General features: G+C 46.8%; 1 protein-coding gene and 1 pseudogene across 3 annotated transcripts in view; one reads left to right on the top strand and one right to left on the bottom strand.

The window, feature by feature from the left end:
* Positions 1–256: 256 nt before the first annotated feature.
* Positions 257–23,662, bottom strand: LOC132646705 (spidroin-2-like; annotated as a pseudogene).
* The window catches only part of Zfyve9 (zinc finger FYVE-type containing 9), a 119,170-nt gene continuing 117,946 nt past the window's right edge, over positions 23,063–24,286 (top strand). For 2 of the 3 annotated variants that reach the window (XM_021660983.2, XM_021660977.2), the window contains exon 1: positions 23,067–23,202. The gene's annotated coding sequence lies outside the window, so the exon portion shown is untranslated. Of the gene's footprint in view, positions 23,203–24,286 lie in introns of all 3 variants that reach the window. The other variant, XM_060366099.1, reaches the window with a different exon arrangement.

The raw sequence follows: 24,286 nt of genomic DNA, 5'->3' as shown, positions 1-24,286 counted from the left end.
TTGCGAAGCCCCGAGCAGGCCAAACCTTACCAAATCAGTAATCGGCAGTTGATGTTGAAAGAAAAATTCAGAGATAAACAGAGAAGGCAGAAAGCAGAAGCCACCGAGAAGAGAAAAGGACAACTGAGGAGAAAAATTTTATTGGTAGCTGCAAAACTAGTAGACAGTGGTGGCGCGTTCCCACCTCCCGGGAACGAAGAATGTCCCCTGCTAAGCAGGCAGCGAGTTGGAGGAGAGCCTACCTCCGATTCAAATCCACCTTTCAGTCCCATTTGTCTTCAGGCTCCCTCCCTGGTAAACAGCCTGAGTCAGGGGTGGGCCTCAGAGCCCTGCAGGGCACGCCCTTGGGAGCTGCACCTTTGGGGGCTGGAGCTGGCCGGTGGCTGAGAGTGCTTGCTGGTCTCGCAGAGGCCTGGAGCTCCGAGTGTCCTGCCTCTACAGCGGGCGGCTCACCCTTGTAACTCCAGCCCAGACGAGCTCAACGTCGTTGGCCTTTTGTGGGCACCCGTGGATACACATACCCACAGATAGACAGACAGACAGACGTAGACACACCAAAAATAAAATTTTTAACAAACAAAAAGATGAGAGGACTTGAGGGTACATGATGGGGCTGAAGAAGAAGCTGGGCTGTAATAAGGCTAAAACAGCATCTTCTCTGTTCCTAGGAGAGTCAAGAACCAAAACAACCCCTTAGAATCGCTGGGAACTGAAGCGAAGGGATGAGAACTGTGTGTCTCCGAGGCCACGCCCACCCCGCTTTGTGGCTGCCGGGAGTAGGGCTGCGGTGATCTGTGTGGGCAGATGGATGGTAGACCGCAGCATCTGCTCAGTTTCCGAATTACTCTAGAAGCCACACTGTCTACAAGTTCCTGTTCAGCCGGCTTGGCTGTGATTTTCCTTCTCACGGTCCTGTTATCTATGATAACCTCTGTGACGTTCCTCAGACCCCCACAGCCTTCAGGAAAACCACACACGGCCCTTTTCGTTCTTTCTTTTCCCCTTCCCTGCCCCGTCCCCCTTTCTCTCATTTTTTTAGACACAGTCTCTCTATTCTGTAGCCGTGGCTGTCCTGGAACTCACGGTGTAGGTCACGCTGGCCTGGAACTCACCGAGATCAGACTGCCTCTATCGCTAGTGTACTAAAGGTCAGCTTGACCCTTCCTGAAAAACAGGGGTCGGGCCTGGCTGTCGTGGCACTCGCCTGTAATCCCAGCATTTGGGAGGCGGATCTCCATGAGTTCCAGGCCAATCATGGGCTGGGGTAGGGGGGAATAGGGGCTGGTATTTTCACTCTGTAGCTTTATAAACTGAGTCTCTGAGAGGTGAATTAACCTGACAAAAATCACATTATGTGCTGGCTAGGACTTAAACTCTTTTCTGGAGCCATTTTCCATTCTACTGTTCTTTCCGTACAGTCCTGCTCCAAGTCTTTCAAAACATCTTGTTGCTAAGCGAAGGTGAAGTAAACATACACACAAAGGAAACTGGAAGCACCAGACATGGAGGGGATCTATGGTGTTGGTCATGGTGAATGAGTGCTGTACCTTCCCCTGCATTTTTACAGGTTTTGTGCAAGCGAGACTCTCTCTCTGTGTTAGTCAGACTTTTGCTGTTATGGCAAAATACCTGAGCAAAACCAAAAAAGAAAGATTTGTTCTGGCCTTTGTAGGTTCCAGTCTGTCATGTGGGGGCTGAGTTGGCTTTTTCCTTCTGCCGTGCGGGACTGAGGGATCAAACTGGTAGTCAGGCTTGGTACCTGTAGAGCTACCTTGCCAACCCATACTTCAGAATTCTTGTTCAGCTGGAACTCTGGATTATTCTACTGGAATTCAACACCAAATTCTAATGTTGGATTCCCAGACCTGCTCTGAGGATTCCAAATTCTGTTAGCATCAGTGCATGTCCTGCTCCAGTTCTGCGCAGCTTATTCAGCTGGACTGTAGCTGCTAACTCTAGGCTTGAAGTCACTGTGATTAAACTCCGTATTCCATTCGGGGAGCCTTATATTCTCCCGATGAATGGGTTCCGTCATTTTTGAAACATCAGTTACAAATAGTCCGTGTGCATGAGTGTTTTGCCTGCATGTGTGCGTGTGTAGCACGTGTTTCCTGGTGCACCTGAAGGCCGGAAGCGGGCATTGGATGCTCCGCAAGCAGAGTTAGGGATGCATGTGGGCCAGGGTGCTCTACAGCAGCACCAAGTGCCCTTATCCATCTCCCCAGCACCCTACCCTCAGGCTCTGCAAGTAAAGCTCAAGGTGCTGCTTCTGGAGTTCTAACTTCCAGTTTGACAAACCCAGATTCTTCTTTCAGACACACCTAAGTGGCATTTATTTGATTGGAGGATGGTGCATGCGTGCCACAGCTATCATGTGGAGGTCAGAGGACACGTTGCTGGGAGCTGGCGCTCTCCTTCCACCCTGGGGGGCCCAGGGATAGAACTCTGGCCAGTCAGGCCTGGTCCTAACACCCTTCTTTGCCTGCTTCACCATCTCACCTGTCTCCAATCCAGTCTCTTTCACCTAAACTCGGGGTTTTAACTTTCTAATAATTTTAGGTTCTGAAGATTCTACCATTGGGACTCTATTCTTGGAATCGCGTATCCATCCTGCTTTGTAGCATCCCCCTCTGTCGGAGTTTCCATTCTACTGCTGCAACCTCATAGTTCATCATTGGAATCGCAGTTTCAGATCTGGAGGCTTGAGACCTGGATAGTCGCAGATTCCACAGTTAAAACTTTATTCTCTCAGACTTCCTCTATTACAACTCAAAGCTCTGCTCTCAAAACCTGAAATTCTGCTCTAAGAGCGTAGGCTCTCCCCTAGAAAATATTAATGCCATGACCGGAATTGGATCTGAAGTTTCAGAAGGGAGGCTAAAGTTTTAGCAACGGTCTCTTGGATTGTAACTGCTAAGATTAAACTAGGCTCTGGTCCAGTCACTACTATGGGAGTTTCTCCTTCAATGAGAAGGATGCTGCTACTGAGCCCATGATTTGTTTTACGGTAACTCCAGGTTTTATTGATCAGCTCAGTATTTACTACCAGAACCCAGGAATCCAAAACCGCTTATCATGGTGGTTAAAGCTTCGGCTTCAGAACCAGGCTGCTTATGGTTGGGTCACGTTTTTGTGCTTCTCACGTGTGTGACCCCAGTGCCTCATCTGTGGAGAAATAGGGCCGAGGACAGAATTCACCTGAGGCAGCAGCAACACCAGAGCAAGTGAGGTGTTTCACACGCTGCCCGCATGAAGAAAGCTCTCAGCAAGTGTTAGCTGCGGCAGAACCACTGTATTTTAATGCCCCCCCCCCAGTTACTTTTTGAGGCAGTATCTCACTCTAGTTGCCCAGGGTGGCCTTGACCTTGTGAGCCTCCTGAGTAGCTGAGATTGCTGTGCCAATGGGCCTGACTAGCATCATGAATTTTTTTTTTTTTTTTGAGACAAGGTTTATCTGTATAACCTTGGCTGTCCTGAAACTCTCTGTAGACTAGACTGGCCTCAAACTCAGAGATCTGCTTGCCTGTGCCTCCCAAATGCTAGGATTAAAGACATAGGCCACCACCACCCACCATCAAGCTTCTCTTGAATTCTCTATGTAGCCAAGGGTGAACTCTCTCTCCCTCTCTCTCTCTGTCTCTCTCTCCAGGGTTTCTCTGCCTTGGCTGTTCTGGAACTCTCTGTAGACCAGGCTGGCCTGGAAGTGCTGGGTAAAAGCATACACAACCACACTCACCTTTTTTAAAAAATAATTTATGTTTATTTTTTTATATACATTGGTGTTTTGCCTGCCTGTATGTCGGCATGAGGATGTCAGATCCCCCGGAGCAGGAATTATAGAGACTTGTGAGCTGCTGTGTAGGTGCTGGGAATTGAACCCGGGTCCTCTGGAAGAGCAGCCAGTGTTCATAAACACTGAGCTATTTTCCAGTCTGAGTTTGAACTCTTGATCCTCCAACCTCTCAAGCAAAAAAAATACAGCAGTGCACCACCACATCTAATTTACATAATTGCTGTTGATGACAAAATTTAATAGTAGTCCAATTATATATCAATATGCATAATTTAATGCTGTGTCTCAAGAATCCACTATTACAACTCAATAGTCCTTCCTGGAACTCAAAGTTGTGCTCTATGAATCCCGTGTTTGGTGCTTACATTTCAGGTTAAGCATTCAAACTGCAATATTCTACTTTTGGAATGTAGATTCCAGTCTCAAAATGCGGGATTCTCGTAGGAATATTCTAAGTCTAGTCCTGTAACTCCAAATTTGACTCCAAGCTCTTCTGTGATCCTGAAAGTCTACTGCCGTATTTCCAGATTTTGCTCTGATAATCTGAATTTTTATTGAGATGAGAAGTACAGGTCCCAAAATCGGAGCCTGAAATTCTATTACTAAACTCCCCGAATCTCCTGTTGGCCTCAAATTTAACTCACTGAATTAGTCTTCTCCCACGGAGTTCAGCTTCACTTTCAAGTCCACAGTTTTCTTCTTAGGAAGATAGCTCTGCTCTCTGTACGTGAGCGCCGTGCTTAATTCTACACCCAGAACCAAAGATTCTGCTTCGGGCATGTCAGTACTGGCAACCCAAGATTCATATTTGGAACCCCCGTTCTCATCTGTAAGCGCCCGATTCCAGGTTCTTGTCTTTGAGGCAGGATCTTACTGTGTTTCCCAGGCCTGCCTTGAATCTCCCGCACTTAAGTGGTCCTCCTGACTCAGCCTCTCAAGTGCTGGGATTATAGGTGTGCACCGCCAGACCTGACATCAAAGTCTGAGGTGTTTGTCTGTCTGTTTGTTTGAGTCTGAGACAGGGTCTCTCTACATGGCTCTGGCTGTCCTAGAACTTACTATGCAAACCAGGCTGGCCTTGAACACAAAGAGATTTGCCCATCTTCTGTTAGGATTAAATGTGTACACCTCCCCAACCTGCTCCAAAGTCTGAGATTCCGATACTGAACTTCTGGTCACCATATTTGGAATTGTGGATTTTATTATTTTACTCCTTTTTTTTTTTTTTTTAATCTTTCTGAAGCTCTAGCTCTCAAGTTTGTATCTCTTAGCTACTGGCTAGGAGTTTCTTGAGGACATCCCAAGCATAATCTTTTTTTATGCTCTCAAATTCCTGGAATAACCAGTCTCCTGATAAACAGGCGTCCTTGGCAACAGCCTCAGCCATAGGGAAGCAAGCTGGCCCTGAGGAACTTCCTACCGTTCTTCTGTCTTTTTCCTCACTGCTACCTTGTGGCTCTTGTTCAGGTCTGACTGTTCCCATCAAGCCTACTGAGGTCAAGCGACCTCAAGAATATATACTGAAGACCACATACATGGGGTGGGGCAGGACATGCCTGTAGTTTGTTAGCGTGAACAGAGCTCTCTGGGTTCCATCTCTAGCGCCATTACCAGCAGTGTGGTGGCACCTAGCTGTAATCCCAGCATCGGAGAAGTGGAGGAGGACGGTCAGGGGTTCAAGTCATCCTTGGTTACAAAGGGAGTTTGAGGCCAGCCTTGGATACATGAGACCCTGTCTAAAAACACCAAAAGTAAACAAAAATTTATCAGTGAGGCACCGTGGCACACACCTAGAGTCCCAGCTCTCAGGGAGGCAGAGGCAGGCTGATCTCTGCGAGTCTGAAGCCAGCCTGATTTACAGACAGTCAGGGCTACATTGTAAGACCTTGTCTCAAATAAATATTTGAGGCCTGTCATAGTGGCCCATGTCTGTAAACCCAGCAACCAGAAGACAAGAGGCAGAGGGGCCGAAGGTCAGACGCGAGCTGGGCTAAATGGTAAGCCACTGTTTCAAAAGCCCCCACTTCAAAAAAAAAAAAAAAAAAAAAAAGCCCCCACTTCTAAAAGAACACATTCGGAACCTTTTACGCTAGAGTAAAGAAGAATTAAGATCTTTCAATATTTCACAACTCCCGTCACCTAAATGTTTAAGGTTCCAAGACTGTAAAGTTAAATTGAAGTCATTCACACACTTGCAAGGAATGAGCTAATTTAAAGGGAAACCCAAGGACTCCTGAAATCAGCTCACTGGTGTTTAAAAGTCTCCTGTTTCCCTTCGTTTGTGAAACGTGCTTAAGAACGGCTGTGGGTAATACCTGGGCTTTGCGACTGTTGCGCAAGCATCAGCTGCTATTATTTTCCCCTCCCGGGGCTGCTGTGACCGTGGCTGCTGCGCCACCTGGCGGACGCGGCTTGGATTACACCACGGGCCGCGCCCTGCCTCTACACACGCTGCCTCCGGGTTTCACAGAAATGACTGAGGAGAAAAAGAGTTCAGAAGTTATCTAGTAACTAAGTGGAGAGAGGCGGGGGACAAGAGAAGTCTTCGTCCCTGCCCTAGGGTTATGCCGTGCTTTATAGAACTTCACTGGGCAGATGAGCCCTAATGGTCGACCTGATTCTAGAGGAAGAAAGACACATTTAAGGAGGGAAATAAAAAACAAAAAACAACAAACAAAAAACTACACATGCACATATATACATATATGTATATACACGTATATATGTATACATATATGTATGTGGTATATATATGTATACATATGTATTTCCTTGTATCCACTTGGGACAGAAAATAACAAGGTGGGAAGCCCAGCTGTAAAAGTGCCTTTGACAATGGTACTCTGCTGTGCAATCGGCTCTTTGCATCCAGCAGAGGTGATGACTGCGCCTTCCTCCTGTGACATAGAAATTCCGGTAGTGGCTGAAGTGGAGCACTAAATCCTATGCGTTTTAAAGAGCCGCACCAGAGATTCTCCTGTAAATGGAGGCGGGCCCCCGAGAGCTCAGAGTTCCCAGTTACAGCTTTCCGTGTGGGCTTTATACGGTGTAGGCCTGCAGATCGTTAGGCTGGAATCGGAGTTCCATTTTTGAGAGACTTTAGAACCTGCGGAGCTAATGCACACAGCTCACAATCAATGAGTGTAATTACAGTGGAAACAAAGATGCGCTGAACACTTACCAGTGCAGCGTGGAGAGAAGATTTTATATTGTGTTTAAGTTTTTAGAAAATAAACTGTGAGGGGCTAGAGAGATGGCTCAGAGGTTCAGAGCACTGGCTGCTCTTCCAGAGGACCTGAGTTCAATTCCCAGCCACCGCATGGCGGTTCACAACCAGCTATAATGAGATCTGGTGCCCTCTTCTGACATGCAGGCAGAACAGTGTTTAAATAAAATGTTTAAATAAATAAAAATGTTTAAAAAAAAATAAGAAAATAAGCTGAGCTGGTGAGAGGCCTCACGACCCTAGATCAATCCCAGAACCGATGATGGATGGAGAGAGGTGCCTCCAGGAAGTGGTTCCCTGACATCTGCACATGCTCTGTGGCATCCGTATGCCCACCCACATATCTCTCTCTCTCTCTCTCTCTCTCTCTCACACACACACACACACACACACACATACACACATACACATACAGACACAAACTGTTGGACAGAACCCCATCTTTTTAAAAATTCATATCAATATTTATTATATTTATTATTATCTTATTTTAATGTGTTTTAAGTGAAAGAGTTTATATGCTTTTATTCCACAAGTTCTTTCCGGACATGACGTCTAACCTTTCCGTGTCCGGTGGGGATTACAGAGGGAGCTCGTTAGGATCTGAGTATCGAAAACTAAGACGCAGAAGACGGCCACAGGCTGCCAAAATGACAGGGCCGAGATTCCAGCTCTGTCTGCCCAGCGCTCTCGCTCCTTCTTCCAGACCTCGCTTCCTCCGGGTGGGTGGAGACGATGTTTTAGGACGGGAAGGTGCCTCTTTCCAATTATATTCAAACAGTAGTGTGTGAAGAGTGAGGGTGGGGCCAGGGCGCTGGCCCTGAATGCAAGGAAGGAAACGATTGATTCAGAATCCTGGGCACCTCCACTGACACTGAAGAGCAAAGGGGGGGGGCAGGAAGAGCCCAGCAGTTAACACACTCAGCTCACCAGGCAAGCCGAGAGTTCTGGTGAATCCACCCTGTGCCAGGGACCTGGAGTCGTGCTACCGACCCATAGTTCCGATCCCACACAGCGAAAAAACAGCAAAAGCCCCCAGAGGTCATGCCCTCTCTCCTCACCAAACAGAAACAGGCCTGTAGCACAGCAAAAACTTGTCTCCGGTCACAAAGCAGCAAATGGCAAGACTCAGGGAATGTACCTTACTGGGACCTTGCTCTTCATAATTCATGGTAAAAACGACGGGCAGAAAAACCTTTTCCCCCAAGCATAGAGAGCACCGGGAGGAGGAAGTACGCAGAGGTGGGAGCAGGCTAGGGATTGAAACCTTCTTTCCTTAAGTCGCTATGGCGGGCAGAAATGAGGCCCGCGGTTTCCCCACCTAGAGTTTGTCTGAAACACAAAAGGACACAGCTCAGCGCTGTGGGAGCCAATGGCTGGGCGTTGACAGCTGGTGCTGGCCCCCGTCTGCCTCTCACCAGCCGATTGTGTCCAGTGATGGGGAAGCAAGCTTTCCAGCTCAGCTGTATCTTCTTACGGCCTGAGCTCTAAGAGGCTTCTGCGGCCCAGAATCCAGAGTACTGGTGATACAGTGGGTATCACCTAGGCGTAGACACATTTTCATACAGGGATTTCCACACACATCACGCCCGCTTGGGGTTTTGAATATGTGAGTTCTTCTACAGAAGAAAGCACTCTTATTCGAAGAAAGGGAACATATAAACCAAGATCATGGAATCTCTCAATCTCGGCTTCCGCATCTATAAACGTCCGTGAAGCAACTGCACGACTGGGGTGTGAGCTCAAAGAAATGTTATAATACCTAGCATGATTCCTGGGATGCAATTCAAATTTAGCATTTATGGTTTTCACTAACATCGCTTGGGCCTAGTCTAGGCTACCATCTCACACGGGCTTCTGGAAAACAAAACAGAACAGCAGCAGCAACAACAAAACCCCGTTATCATGATTCAGATCCTGCCTCTGCAATGTCATTCCTCTCAATAGCCAGGGCGGTGTCTTGAACATAAATTAGTTCATATTTCCACCTTGATTGAAAACCCTTTGAGATTCCCCACTGAGGGGAGAACTCGGGCCTGTCGCAGTGGGCACAGAGGCTTTGACGGGACTCCTGCCTGCCGCCCTGGAGCCCCACCTCTTGCCATTCTCTGCCTCATTCTGACTTGGTTCCAGTCTCAACCTCTATAGCACTTCCTCAAAAAGACTTTCCTGGACGCTCCTGAGGAAGTTTCTCTCGGAGACCTCCCCGTCCCCGTCCTTCGCTCCCCCAGTGATCTCCTGATATTCCAGGATTTACACTTCAGTCTTTATACACACTAAGGCCACCCTCCACGCAAATGTAACCACCTTCCGCATGGAGGTCAAATCTGCTTTGCACCCCTCTTTCTCCGTACCTAGTGCAATCTGAAGATGTGGCTTTGGGGAATGTTTCTTAGTGGCTGAATGGTGGAAGTGCAATCGTCTACTTTCTTTCCTTTCACTTTCCTTTATTGATGAAATGAACTGAGATCGGGGTTGAAACCCCTGTTCTGATAGTTCTGCTGTGTGATCCGGGACAACTTCCTCAATTTTTATGAAGGCTGGTTTCTTACGCATTTAATGGGAGGTTCAGCATCAGGTTAAAAAACCTAATGTGAAGATGGGGAGCAGTTTTTACTGCAAACACCTGTAATAATTCTGAGTAGTCCTAGTTCTAGGCTACGATTCTTTCGTTTCACAGAAGACAGCCTATGTCCGCACGCCTTGGGTCTAGTCTTGATGTAGGCTCCGAGTCTCCGAGCCTCATTTTTCCCTCCTCACCCTACAAGGCCGTTCGGAGGCCTGCACACAAGGCCTTGTAAATTGGAAAGGGCTGTATGTAAAAGTAAAGGCCAATTTTTATTAATCCCTGGCTCCCCTCCCAAGGAGACTCTGGGCAAACAAGATAAGGCTGGAGTAATGTTCCAAGTGATTAAAGCCAAGGAGAGAGCTTTGGACTGGAAGCCAAGTTCAGATCTGACTCGCTCCTGGGGCCAAGTCTGTTTAATTCCCAAGTAAAGACTATGCCTCAGGGAGTTAAGAGGAGAGAAAAGTCCCAAAACAAGACATGGCTTATTTGTGTTTTCTACTGTCTGCCCAGAGAGACGCGCTTGGCAGGTCTTTTCCTGGGCCTTAGTTCTCTTGGCTCTTCCTCTAGGCCAGGTACACAGACTTACCAGAAGCCCCAATATGAGAAAGACATTTTATTAGCCAATCTGGTTAAAACTGGCTTCATAGTTCTTATGAACTATGGTAAGGACCTCGTGTCCTTACCCTGGCTATCCAGGGAGGTGGAGTTGAAGTGCCTCATCTGACCATTCCTTCACTTGCTTGTGACTTGGGCAAGTGTCAAGGACAGAACACGTAAGATGAGAACAGACGATAGGTCTAGGACCTCTGCTATCAGCTCCAGCTAGTGGTGTGCTGCCGGTAAATGTTTAACCACTGGCTCTCCTAGTACAGTTCTGACCTTGATGTTGGTCCATCTATACATAGTGTAAGTAACACAAAACAACAAAGTCATCTCTTGAAATCTTGATTTATCTACGAATGATACAGACGGTTTGTTGAAAAGGATTGTTTTCAAACACTGTAAAACTACTTGGTACTATGTGTGTGTGTGTGTGTGCGTGCGTGTGTACGTGTGTATGACGGATGCCCCAAGTACAGGTGTGCGTCCGCCAAGGTTTGGAACTGTGGAGGCACAGAACCTTGAGTGTTAGTCCTCGCCTTGCACCTTGGTCTGAGACAGGCCTCTTGCTGTCCACTGCCGTGGAAGGCTGGCTGGCCTCAGCTTCTGGTGATTCTCTTGTCTCTGCCTCTCATCTTCCCATAGGTGTGCCCGGAGTCATGTCTGGCTTGCTGTGGCCTGCAGGGCATCGGGCCTGTGGGACAAGGGCTTTACCCACCGAACGAACCTTCTTTTCCTATGTCGTTTTCAGAATGTGATAGCGGTGGGCACAAAACAATCAGCACTGGCTCTATCACTTAATCTAAGTTTAGATGGTTAATAAAACAAGCCCTAAGATGTAGCATTTGCCTGTTCCTGCTAGTGCCAATTTCATTACAGTTTTAAATTTTGGTAGCCACTTTAATGTGTTTTTGGTTGCTTTATACTCTTGTTATCATAGAAAATCATTGCCAGCTGGGTGTGGGGGCGCACATCTTTAATCCCAGCACTCAGGGAGTCAGGTGGATTGCTGTGAGTTTGAGGCCAGCCTGCTCTACAAAGTGAGTCCAGGACAGCCAAGGCAATTATTGTTTGTTTGTTTTTTCTTGAAAAACAAATAAACAAGAGAAAGAAAAAAGAAAACCATTGCCTATTTCATTAAAATAAATATATATATAATCCATGTTCCTTCTAGGAATTTTAGTTTTAGTTTTTACATATCTTTGATCCCTTTTGTGTCTGCTTTTGGTAGATGTCCAATATCACCAGTTTGCCTATAGAAATACAGTTGTCCTGGTACCACTTGTTGAAAAGACTATTCTTTTTCCCATCTATATTAGACACTATCATTGAAAATATTCAATTTAAAACATTAAAATTAAAACTTTTTATTTCTTTGTGGAAAAAAATTATTGACAGCAATTTGAACATTGTTCGCTTTTTATGTAACTTATAGCATAACTTTTAGTTCTATGCTAAGAACGTGGTCCTAATGGTCCTATTTCTTCTTCCTTTTCTTTTCTTTTCTTTTCTTTTTTTTTTTTGAGACCGGGTTTCTCTGTGTAACAGCCTTCTCCGTCCTGGACTCACTTTGTAGACCAGGCTGGCCTTGAACTCACAGAGATTTGTGTGCCACCACATCTGGCCATGCTCCTGTTTTTAAGCTTGAATTTATTTCCAACATCTTGTTCTTTGTATTTTCTTTTCTTTTTTTTTAATTTTTTCTTTTTATTTTTTTATACTAACTTACCATTTATTCACTTTGTATCCCACTTTGTATTTTGAATGTCGTGACATGAAATACATCTCAGAATTGCTCTGATGGACTCCCCCCTCCTCCCCTCCCCCGCTAGTCTCACTTTCCCTAGGACACGGTCATGTATTTGGTCACAGTCTTGGCACTTAGCTCAGTAAGTTCGTCCTCACAAACCTCCCCTGCTGCATGTGTATAGTCTCCCAAACGAAAGCAGCATCAACTACTACACGCAACAATTTTTAAATTTCTATTATTACCATATGTATACTGTGATGTGCATGTGTGTGCGAGTGCATGGCTCCGCCCATGGGAGGACGTCAGAGAACCGCCCCGTGGACTTGCTTCTCTCCGCCCACTTTGTGTGGGCTCCAGGGATTGGACTCCGCTTATCAGGCTTTCTAGTTTTGCCTGATGAGCCATTCTACCAGTTCCTAGATTTATTCTGTAATTGCTTTTACATCAAAATCTAACTCTGAGCCTGGTCACTTTTTGTTTCTTTGGTTCATTTCACTCTTTAATTTTTGTCAGTTCTTTTTGTAAAATGGTATATTTTACTACTAGCCAAAAGTTAGGCAACACGAGATCTGCTTTGCTTCCTGTGCAAGGAGCAAATAGCAGATGTGCAGTGACTGATCCCTGGTAGAGGAAAATGAGGTACCTTATAAACTGTTCATGATGTGCTTCTATGAATGCCCTAGTGAATTGTAAACCAAAGAGCCAGCAGCAACGCTCACGCTTTGCATCTTACTGTTAACTAATATGCGATGAGAAATGAAATTTGAATTATGTTGCTAGAGGATTGATGCTAAACTAAACTGTGGAAACTAGAACGCATGCATCTCAGAACTGTGCAGAGTAAGCACTTATTACCGGTCTTCGTATAATCTAGTTACGCGTTTCCGAGATTTAGTGTTCTCGGGCTCTAGCTTTTAAAGGTGGCCGTGTTTATCCAGAAGTACTGCCGCAGGAGCCCCAGCATCTGGAAGGTGCCGGCACAGGAGCAGTTCAAGACTAGATGGCCTCAGCTATAGCGTGAGTTCAGGCCAGTCCGGGCTACATGAGATCTCGTCTGAAGCAAAACCAAACCAGGACAAGACAGAAAGAAGGAGCAGAAACTTTTACTGGCCAGTGGTTAAGAGCACTTGCTGCTCTGGTAGAGGGCTGGATTTGATTTCCAGTACCGTATGGTGGTTTACAACCATCTGCAATCCAGTTCCAGGGCATCCAATGCCCTCTCTGACTTCCATAGGCACGGGGCACACATATGGTGCCTATACACATACATACAGACAAAACACTCATCCACATAAAATAAAACAATTAAGAAATGTTAAATCAGAGGATAGAGTTGGTGGGTGGAAATGCAATTTGATTTAGCTTTGTGAATATCATATGATAAAAACTTAATTGCTGAATAGGATGCAAAAATTTAATCCTCTCTAGAGGTGGTTCTCAAACGGTGGGTCGTGATCCCTTTGGAGGTAGAATGACCCTTTCACAGGGATCACTTAAGACCATCAGAAAACACAGATTATTTATATTACAGTTCATAACAGTAGCAAAATAACAGTTACGAAGTAGCAACAAAAATAACTCTATGGCTGGAGGGTCACAACAGAATGAGGAACTGTTTTAAAGGGGTCACAGCATTAAGAAGGTTGAGAACCACTGCTCTAGAGCGAGGGATGTTATAAATGCAAAAAAATTAAAAAATTAAAATAGCTCTCATGAATCAACATGAGAAAGCTCATTATTTCTTTGATCTCAGACATTATATGATTCCTCTTTTGTTAGCTGAAGCATATTTACACACACACACACACACAAAAACCTACTATCTCTGCCTACTCTGTTCCTATTGCGTCAGATCATATTTAGCACTTAGTGTTTGTAGAACTGAACCCAGTTCACATCCACGTGGGAATATCCTAGCCCACACTCAGAGAGAAGGGCAAGCACTTGATTAGCTAACTGGTAACAATTGCTTCGCACCTCTCCAGGTGCCCATCCTCCCTCTGGACTGCCATGGAGGGAAAGACCCTCCTGACCCTCCAAGAAGGCAGCGTTAAGGTACAAGGCCTTCACCTGACTGCCGGGTACGCTTGTGAGGCATTAGGCTGCAAAGGATACTGATTATGCGCACAATGTGCATTTTACTGCCACGCTGTTTTTATTTAGTTTTCTCTGGGTTTAATCCCTGCCCTTCGGAAAACAGAACATGGGAATCTTTGGGGTTGCTAGAGACAGAGGTAAGGAGCAAGGGCGTTTAAGGTTAATAAGGGTAAACAAGGCAAGAGACTATAAGTAGTCTTTTGCTGTTGTTGTTTTGTTTTCTGAGACAGAGTTTCTCTGTGTAGCCCTGGCTGTCCTGGAACTTACTAAGTAGACCAGGCTGGCCTGGAACCCACAGAGATCTGCCAGCCCCTGCTTCCCAGTGCTGGGATTAAAGGCGAGTGCCACCGCTGCCAGGATTCAGGTGTACCCTAATGCTTTTGCACTGGAACCAGAGAACGAAGTGGGAGTCACAGCAGCACAATGCTAATAACAGTAATTATGTTTGTGCAAGGGTTATCATGCTATGAGTCAGGTGAACCTGACTTGTAGGAGAGCACGTTACTCATGGCAGTGGTCCCCACTGTCTGCTCATCCCTAGTGGTTGGTGCACATTCCCACTCGTGTGTGGGAGGGGGTGTGGCAGTGCTGAGCAGCAGAGATATGTAGCCAGACAGACCTGGGTTGGAATCTCAGCTCCGCTGCTCAGTCATCTTGGACATATAATGACCCCTGTGTTTTAGTTTCTTCATACGTGGGTATGTTGAAATATAACGCTCTTCATCCTTCTCAAGCCTGCTCCTCCTCCTCTGTTCCGTGTCTAAAATAAACTCACCACATTTCCCAAGCTAGAAACTCAAGAGTCAGCCTTGACTTCTCTTTTTCACTTGGTTCCTTTTTTTTCCCCCCACATGCCAACCCAATCGTGAGTTTGATGGTTTTACCTCTTGAAACTTCTATTCCCACTGTACACTAATTTGCCTGGGTTATTACTGGCATTTTTGCAAATGTCTTTAAAGGAAGAAAACCTTTATACAAGATATTTGGATTCTCACATTTGATGCTGGACTCAGAAACTGGCTCTTTTAGACCGACACACCTTTGGGTCCCCACCCTCCCCACCCCCTGAGACAGGGTTTCTCTGTGTATCCCCTGGCTGTCCTGGAACTCAGAGGATCACCTGCCTCTGCTGGAATCAAAGTCGCGCATCCTGGCGATTGACACAGGTTTAATTCCTGGAACCAAGGCAAGGGCCAGGCAGTGGTAGACATCCATAATCAAGCATTCCAACGGAGAGATAAGAGATGGAAACAGGAGAACTGCTGAGAAGCTTCCGGGCTAGCTAGGGAGGAGTACATGGTGCATCAGGAGAGACAACAAAAAAGACCCTGACTCAGCAAGGTTGAAGGTGAAAACTGACTCTTGGAAATTCTACACAGCCTCTGTACACAGACACACAGCACAGCATACGCACGCGTGCTCACGTATGTGTGCGTACACATACAGCCCAGTGATTTAACTAAGGAAAATGATGTTCAGATCACAGTGAGCTGTGAATTTATTTTCTAGCCCTGGTCATTGAAAGACCTAACAGACAATGACATCACAGAGGCAGTGAGGAATGATACTTGGTACTGTTTGTTTAGGCAGGTTGGCCTTAAATTTACTATCCTCCTGCCTCAGGCCCATAAGAACCTGGGATTATAGTTGTGTGCCATCGTGTCTAACTCCAGCATTTCTTTTTAAAAAGCATTCTCCACTAAATGGAACTAGTGTTATTAGAGAGACCAACTTATTCTAGTGCAAGGGCTAGAGTACAAAGTATGCCTGAGACACGGCGACAGGGAGCCAGAGGGGCTTACTAACCAAAGACATGCCGAAGGGACATCCGAGCCACCCCACTGTAGAGCCATGGGAATGAATAATGGTAGGAATGGTTACAGGTGTAAGCTGCCATGCACAGTGAAAGAGAAGCAAGCGGTGAGGCAGTTAATAAAGCAACAGATAGGGCATAGCCGGGCGGCCTTCCTGCGGCAGGAAGAAAAAATCGTAAGGAATGATGATGGAACTAATGTTAAAGTGTGGGCTTTCCCAAATGATCTCCCCAGATGATACGTGTTAATCACGGGGCTAAAAGAGTTACTTTAAAGCTGGGTGTGGTGACAGGCACCAACAGTCCCAGCTGCTGTGGGGGCACAGGATAACTTGAGACCTTGAGTTCCAGAGAGTCCTAAGCAACAGGCATAGCCCCCATCTCAAAAACAAATACAAAAGTGAAAAAAAGAAAGAAAGAAACAAGACAACTAGTTTATGGTAGAGAAACCCAGCAGATACCATTCGGAGCAAGTGAGCAAGGTTGAGCTGCCTCGGGGCACACAGGTATGGCCCCCCTGATGTCATTTGCTGAGGCGACACATCAGCTTTGCAGCACTCCTGCAAACACGCGTACCTCGAGTTAATTATAAGAAACACCAGGAAAACCCAAGTTAAAACAAAAGTTTACAGAATAAACACACTCCTCGAGATTGTCAAGTCATAAAAGACAAGACCAAGAAACTGTTCCAGCTCAAAAAAAAAAAAAAAAACCTTTAAAACTTTAAAAGATTTATTTTTATTAAAACCCTTAAAAGGTTTATTTTTACTCTCTCAGTGGTGTGTGTGTGTGCCACATGCATTCACAGTGCCTGAGGAGGCCGGGAGGGGGCGAGTTAAGAGTTACAGGTGGTTTTAAGCCTTCTGGTGTTGGTTGCTGGGAAGTAAACATAATCACCAGGTTCTCTCTCTCTCTCTCTCTCTCTCTCTTTGAGATAGAGTGATTACTTAGCCCTGTCTGGCCTGGAACTTGCTCTGTAAACTGGGCTGAACCTCAGATTCACACAGATCCACCTGCTTCTACCTCCCAAATGCTGGGATTAAAGGTGTGTGCCACCATGACCAGCAATTCTTTTCTTCTTCTGTTGTAGTAAACAAAATGGCTGCTAATGTTTATCATTAAAAGCCTAATTATTGCAGCAATTCTGATAGTGGGTTAGGTAATACCACCCAAACAATCAGGCTTTTAAAAATAAACATTACTAGCCATTCTCATTTACTACAACATTCTTCTTCTCCTCGTCATCTCTCTTCTTTTCTGTTTTTGTTTTTCAGAGAGGGCTTCTTTGTGTAGCCCTGGCTATCCTGGAACTTGCTCTGTAGACCAGGCTGGCTTCAAACTCACCTGCCTCTGCCTCCTGAGTGCTGGGATTAAAGGCGTGTGCCACCATGTCCAGCTATTCTTTTCTTTTCTTTGAAGGACATTGGTGATTGCCAAAATTTGAATACATTTGTAGATTAAACCATAATACTACACTAATGTAATGTTTCTGATCTTCATAATTACATTGTCATATCTGTACTGTTTTGAGGAAGTACAATAGAATATTTAGGAACAAAGGATTAGAAAACAGTTACTACAAAGAACAAATGATCTGGGGTGCTGAGCATCAACTAACACATCCACACACAATGCCTGCTCCTAAGGCTCGGGGAGCATCACAGATGAAGGCCAGAAAGACTGTAAGACCCAGAGGACCAGGAGAGCTGCTGTGAGACCGTGTTTCCTAGAAGCAACAGGCAGCTTCACTTCAACAATGTAGCTGCCTCAACAAAACCTGAAGACACAGCACCAACAGACATGCTAACACTGAAAGGGGAATCTCACAGGGGCCTCACACACACACACTCATACTCACACACAATGAATAACAGGCAACTAAAGAACGCTAAGAACAACCAGGCTGGGTGGAGCACATCTGTGTTCTCATCGCTCAGGGAGGGAGAGGCAGGCGAAGCTCTGTGAGTTCAAGGCCAGCCTGGTCTAGAGAGTGAGCCCAGGACAGCCAAGGCTACACAGAGAAGCCCTATTTTGAAAACAAATAAAGAAACAAAAACTAAAGTCCTAGAAAGAACATGAAAAAAAAAATGCTATGAGTGGGAGAAGGAGTCTTCCCCAGGGAGAGGTCCCCTAATCGGTTATTCAAAGCCAAGTGGTCAGTTCTGAAAACACATGCGTACATGTAACACTAATGGACTGAGCGGGGCATGTTTATGTATGTACACATATTTCTGTACTTGTAACAATTAAATAAAAGGCTATGATTTCAGGGGGTAGATGGAAGGGGTTGGAGAGAGAAAAGAGAAGGGGGAAATGATACAATTATTTAAAAAAAAACATTAAAAGGATTACAATGGTATACCCCCCACATATATATACACATCCCTATCTATCCATCCATCTATCTATCTATCTATCTATCTACCCATATTTATCTCTTATTGAGGCAGAAAAAATAGAGAACAAGAGAAAGTATGCTAAAGCAAATGTGGTTAGATACGGGTGAAATATACATGGGATTTGGGAGTACTGTTTTTTTTTTTTTTTTTTTTTTGCAATCTTTAAATCTGAAATTATTCTAAATTATAAAGCAAAAAATTCCCACCAGCACATAACATCTTAATGATTCCCTTCTAAATATACGTTTCTTAGAACTGGAGAGATGGCTCAGCAGTCAGGAGTTTGTGCTGGTCTCGCAGAGGACTGAATTTGGTTCCCAGCCTGCGTGCTGTTTGCTCAAAACCGCTTCTAACTCGGCCTCCAAAGGGTCTGAAGCCTCTGAGGTCATGCCATGTATAGACTGGCACACAGGCACATACACAGACACGTCCACTAAGAATAATAAAATGGCCAGGCTTGGTGGTCCACGCCTGTAATCCCAGCACTCTGGGAGGCAGAGGCAGGCAAATCTCTATGTGTTCGAGGCCAGCCTGGTCTATAAAGTGAGTCCAAGATAGCCAGGGCTACACAAAGAAACACTGTCTCAAAAAACAACAACAAAAAGAATAATAAAATGAATCTTGAAATATACTTAGTTTATGTACGTATGAAAAACAATTGAAACCATACAACATCCTTTTTTACTTTATACTTTTATTAATTTGGTATTGAATCATGAGTAGTTTTCAATGTCATTTAAAGTAATTTAAAAACAATTAATTGGGGCTGGAGGGATGGCTCGGTGGTTTAGAGTGCTTACTGCTTTTGCAGTAAGTAAGAGGACCAGGGTTCAGTTCCCAGCACTTAGATGAGATGGTTCACAGCCAACTGTAACCCCAGGTCCAGGTGATCTGGTGCCCTCAGCCTCTTGGGTACCTGTATGCATGTGGTACGTGAACTTACACAGCAACACACACATACACACATACATACACACACACATACATATATATATATATAACAAAAAGATTAACTGGATGCACAATATTTTTGCAGAGATAATGTAGTTTACTTTATCGCATTTCATGTCAACAACAAACATATATAAGCATTTTTATATAGCTTTATCTATATGTTTGGTTACTTCTTTGTGTTCAATTCCTACCCTAAAACTGCTTTGTTTTAAGGGAAAAAGATATAATTATGTGTATACGGACCGTGTGGCGGTCAGGGGGCAACCTGAAGGAGTCAGTTCTCCCCCTTCCCATGTGTCAGGGAACATGAGGCACGGAGGTAAGTCCTTCACCCAAGGAGCCGTCCTGCAGGCAGCTTTGTTCTTTTTTAAGTGACCAGGGTGGCCTAACAAGATCCCAGATGTCTCAGGTCCCTTCTTCAGTCTGGGATGCCTACTCCTGGTCTGCGCTGGGCTTTATCTGCTCTACCAGACACCGAATTTGGGGTTGGACAGTGTGCATTTGTCGGGGGAAGAAGAGAGACCACAACTGTCAGCAGCAGGCCAGGTTTGGTTCTGGGCTATACATCTCAAAGGCAATTCTTAGTTTAGGCCCTGAAAATTGAAGGCAAGTCTTAAAAAGTCACCAGGCAGGTAAGACGTAAGCTACCCAGTTCAGCTTAACAGTACCTGTGCTGAGACGGTTCCGAGGGTACAGGCGTGATTAAAACACCCTACCTGGCCCACGGGCCCACACTCTAAGAAGGGCATACAGGAAAACATGCATTGACCTTGGGAAAGTACAGGGCTGAAAAGAACACAGATGAGTTTTTAATGTGTCACTTTCAACAAAATGTACACCGTATATAGTCTTGGACTCAAATATGAAATCTATTTATTCTTACCTCTTCCCTTCAGTAAACTTATAATTTATTCACCAAATAGCCTAGACCAAGAGGGCAAGAGGGTAGCATGGATTTGGAAGGCAGGAACATAATTAAAAACAAAACAAAAACAAGATGTGAGTGATAACAATTAAATATGATCCCCAGAATTTGGACGAGGCACCTGGTGGATGATGATGTCACTGGATTTCTGAAATTTTGAGATGGAACTATTATTGGTATACTATCTACACAGGGCTCCAAACTCCTGGACAACAGTGATTGCTTTGCCTCAGCCTTTGAAATAAACAACACGCAGGTGGATAAAGCATTCCTGGTTTCACCCAACGTTTAAAGAGCAGAGAAAATTCAAAGGCATACAGATGGTCCTCAACTCCCTTGAAATATTCGTTGGCTTTCTACAGGAGGTCTAGGGTATGAAAATGAAAGTGGGGAACACTACCAGGACAGGAGTCATGATATAAAGTCACTGGAGAGTGGTGAAAATGCAAAATTTAGAGGGGCATAACCAAATTGACAGCAAGTTGAAGTGGATTAGAATAAAAAGAGGTCTTTGATAGAAGAAAGGAAGTAGGTACAGACAGGTCAGGAGCTGAGAACAAATGAGAAAGAGAGGGAAAACAGCCATGGGATGAAATGGTAGCAGACAAAAGGATTCTTTTTTTTTTCCTTTTCCTGTTTTTTTTTTTCCTGATTGTGTGGGTGCATGCACGCCTCCCGTGTAGTTGGTTCTGCCTTCTACCATGTGGGTTCCAGAGACAGAACTCAGATCACTGGGCTGGGCCTTACCCACTGAGCCATCTGGTCTTAAGCAAACTACTATCAAGCATCTCCATAAGCAACAGTGTGAAGAGATGAGGCAAGAAGAAACCGGCCCTGGGAACAAATGAATCACCTCACGTCAGCTACACCCTGCACGTCCTGATTATTCCCAAACACATGTGGGTTGTGAGCTAGGTTTAGAAAGGACAGTGCCAAAGTCAGGTTGCCAAACTGAGCTGAGTTAAAGGGCCCGATTCTAGAGAGCAGATTTTATCAATAGTAACTCACTCTAACAATGTTTTCCTAATGCTCCAGGAAAGATTTATCAGAGAGGAGGCTGGAGGAATCACAGGGTCTACGTGCAGCTTTTCTTTAGGTTGGGTGTACTTCCCGAGTAAAACGGTGGTACCGAGGCACTGGGTTCACAGAGATGTTGTGAGGATGACTCATAGTTTCCTTCTGAGCCTGTTTCTGTCGTTATAAAAAGGGGATAGTAGATTTTTTTTTTTTTTTTTTTGGTAATGTGACTCAGAAGTCTGTGGCAAAGGCAGACTTGGGGCTGTACAGGAACAGCTTTCATTGATGAGAAAAGAACTGCGAGGTTATATTTTTCTCTGGGTGGCTGCTCAATTATTACTTCAAGCGTTCCTGAAGTCCTTATGTAAATGTCCCATGATTTGTTACTATGGGGCTATAACCTAAGGTATGGCAAGCCTGCTTCTGATGTTCTCATGCAGAAAAATGCACAGATTCTATTTTGACATCTGCTGTTCAGGAGACTGTCAAAGGATCCAGGGTATCAGGCTCTCTTCCTCAGCGGAGAGTTACATAAATGCACTAGTAAAATCCAGGGAAATCTCACTTAGACCAGGAATGATGAAAATGACCTTTGATAGGGGAACACACACACTCACACATGGGGGGGGGTTGGCGTGAGGTAGGACAAATACAGACAGATGGGTACAAGCTCGAGATTGAGAATGACTAAGTGTTGGGGTGTTCCGGAATTAGCAAAAGTTGGAGCCGTAGGGCCACCCCTCCCTTCCCTTAACCTTCACAACCAGCTAGGCAGGCAGGAGAAAACAAGAGGTTCAAAATATTACATAACCTGCCAGGGTCATAAAACTCCCGCATGATGTAACCGGAGCCAGTGGTATCAGGATCGGCCTGACACCAAAGTCCTTGTTCGTTTTGCTCTAGCACCCAGAAACAAAATAAAGAAACAGGAAGACCACAGTATCTGGAGATTCGAGGGACCGGGGGGGGGGGTTAGAAAAATCTGTCCTTTCCTATTTCCCTTTTGACAGTCTTCTGTTTCTCGGTTGTGATGTTAGCACGCTAGAGGCCGGGGAAGATCACACAGGAGGCATCCGTAAACAAAACGATGGCACAGCCCTCAGCACACCTACAACAATCCCTTCCTTCAGAGTCTTCCCTAGGATTCGGTGGAGGCGGTGGCTAGGGGTGGGTTAGTAAAAGACGCTTACCTTGAACTTGTTTTAGCAATTTCAGGACAACCGGTTGGTTAATCTCTTCTCTTGGTCAGCGGATTTTTTTTTTCCCCTATTGGTGGGGGGTGGGCGGAGGTTAGGGGTTAAGGGATTCTGCAGCAAATCTCTGTAGTGAACCTCCGAAAAAGTTAAGGTCAGAGATTATTCCTTTCTCTGTTCTGGGGTGGGATCGTGCATATGCTTGGAAAAAAAGAGAAAAGAAAGGTGTGTCCTGGGTCACTCTCCTTTGCTGCTGACGCGCGGAGGGGACCGAAAGGGACCCCCCCCCCGCCCGTCCTCCACGGGGACGGAGGCGAGCTGGCCGGGATGCGGGTTCGAGCGCTCCCGCACCCCCCGCGGGAGGGGAGAGGCTCCGGGGTCCGGCGGGGCGGGCGGCGGGGAGCCCACCGCTTCCGGGCCCCGGGCAGGCGCGCCGGGGGCGGGCCGAGGGCCGCGGGCGGCGCAGGGCGCACGGGCCCCGCCACCCCCAGGCCGCGCCGCCCCGCGTTCCCGGCCGCTCGTGCCCGCCGCGGCCGCCGCAGTCAGTCCCGGCGCCGTAGCGGGCCGCGGGGGCCAGGGGGCGCTGTGGGCCCGGCGGGCGCGGGCGGCTGGAGCGGCCACCGCGGCGCCCGAGGCTTCGCCGAGCCGCTCCGCCGCGAGCTGCGCCCCCCCGGCCGCGCTGCCCCGCGCTCCCCTGGCCCCGCGCGCCCGCCTGGCTGAGGCGGCCCCGGAGCCCACGCGGCTGGCGGGGCGCTGGGCCTCCGCCGCCACCGCAGCCCTCTCGGGAGCGCGAGGCTGCGCGGCGGAGCCCCGCCGAGGAGGACGACGACGAGGAGGAGCGGCGAGCCCCCGGCCATGGAGACGCGGTGAGTGCGGCGCGCCGCGGGCCGGGGCTCGCCCGCCGCGGGGCCACCGCGCCGCCCGGGGGCCTCGGCCCTTCCTCCGCCGGTGCCCCCGGGAGGCGGGAGGCTCTCGGCGGGGAAGGGGGCGACTAGGCCCCGCGCGGCCGGGAAGCCCGGACCCCGGGCCTGGGACCCGCGCGGGTGCCCTTCTCGCTCGTCCCGGGCGGGGCCGAGCGTGCCTTCCTCCCCGGGGCCCTGCGTGCCCATCCCGGAGGGAGGCGGGCGACGCTTGTTTGCGGGCAGCCTCGGCTCGCGGGCGCCGCAGACCGGCTCCCGCAGAGCCACCCCTGGGTGGGAAGTGGTGATGGTGGAGGTGCGGAGTGCGGTACCCCCCCTCCCCGGCCCTGCCAGTCCCGGAGTAGCATTCACGCCTTTCTTGCCGGAGACGCGGCCTTTTGCGTCTTTTTCTGAGGTGAAATTTCATCACCTGCCGCTAGCTCATCCTGTCCTCCTTCTGTTGCAGCTCGTCTCCGAGGGAGGTCTGTCTTGGAGAGAGCCCCATCCCATCCTCGCCCTGCTAAGTTTCCTAGTTAAACGTAGTTTTAAAGGGATCTTTCATGGGGTTTGTCTTTCCCACCCTCAGAGAGGCAGGAAAGGTTTCCATTGCCCCAGTCCTTGGAACGAAAATGTGCCGCTCCAATAGGGGACACAAATAGGGGACGGATGGCGAGAAGATTTTTAAGTCGAGCTAATTATCCTGAGAGCAAGGGCATGCCGAAAATGAGATACAGACTCAGTTGTAAAAGGGAAATGATTTGTTTTCTTCTGGTGATCATATATTAAAAAAAAGTTAGTGGTTGTGGTTTGAACCTTAAGTCACATATTGAGGTGCCTCTTGTTTATGATAAATGTGATTACAGGCTATCCTTATTTTTCTATTATATAGGGCTTACATGTACATCTGGAACTTTAATTCATGAAAATACGGATAGATAGTAGAGAATTTGGAAGCAAAGAGGGGTGCTGTATCGGCTTTCAATACGTATCCGATAACCGGAGAGTAATTACGTTTTGATGGTCAGTTATAGTTTAAAGTGAGATCATGGTG

This window comes from Meriones unguiculatus, chromosome 12, assembly GCF_030254825.1.
Source record: "Meriones unguiculatus strain TT.TT164.6M chromosome 12, Bangor_MerUng_6.1, whole genome shotgun sequence".
NCBI lineage: Eukaryota > Metazoa > Chordata > Mammalia > Rodentia > Muridae > Meriones > Meriones unguiculatus.
This window is presented reverse-complemented; position numbering and strand designations above follow the sequence as displayed.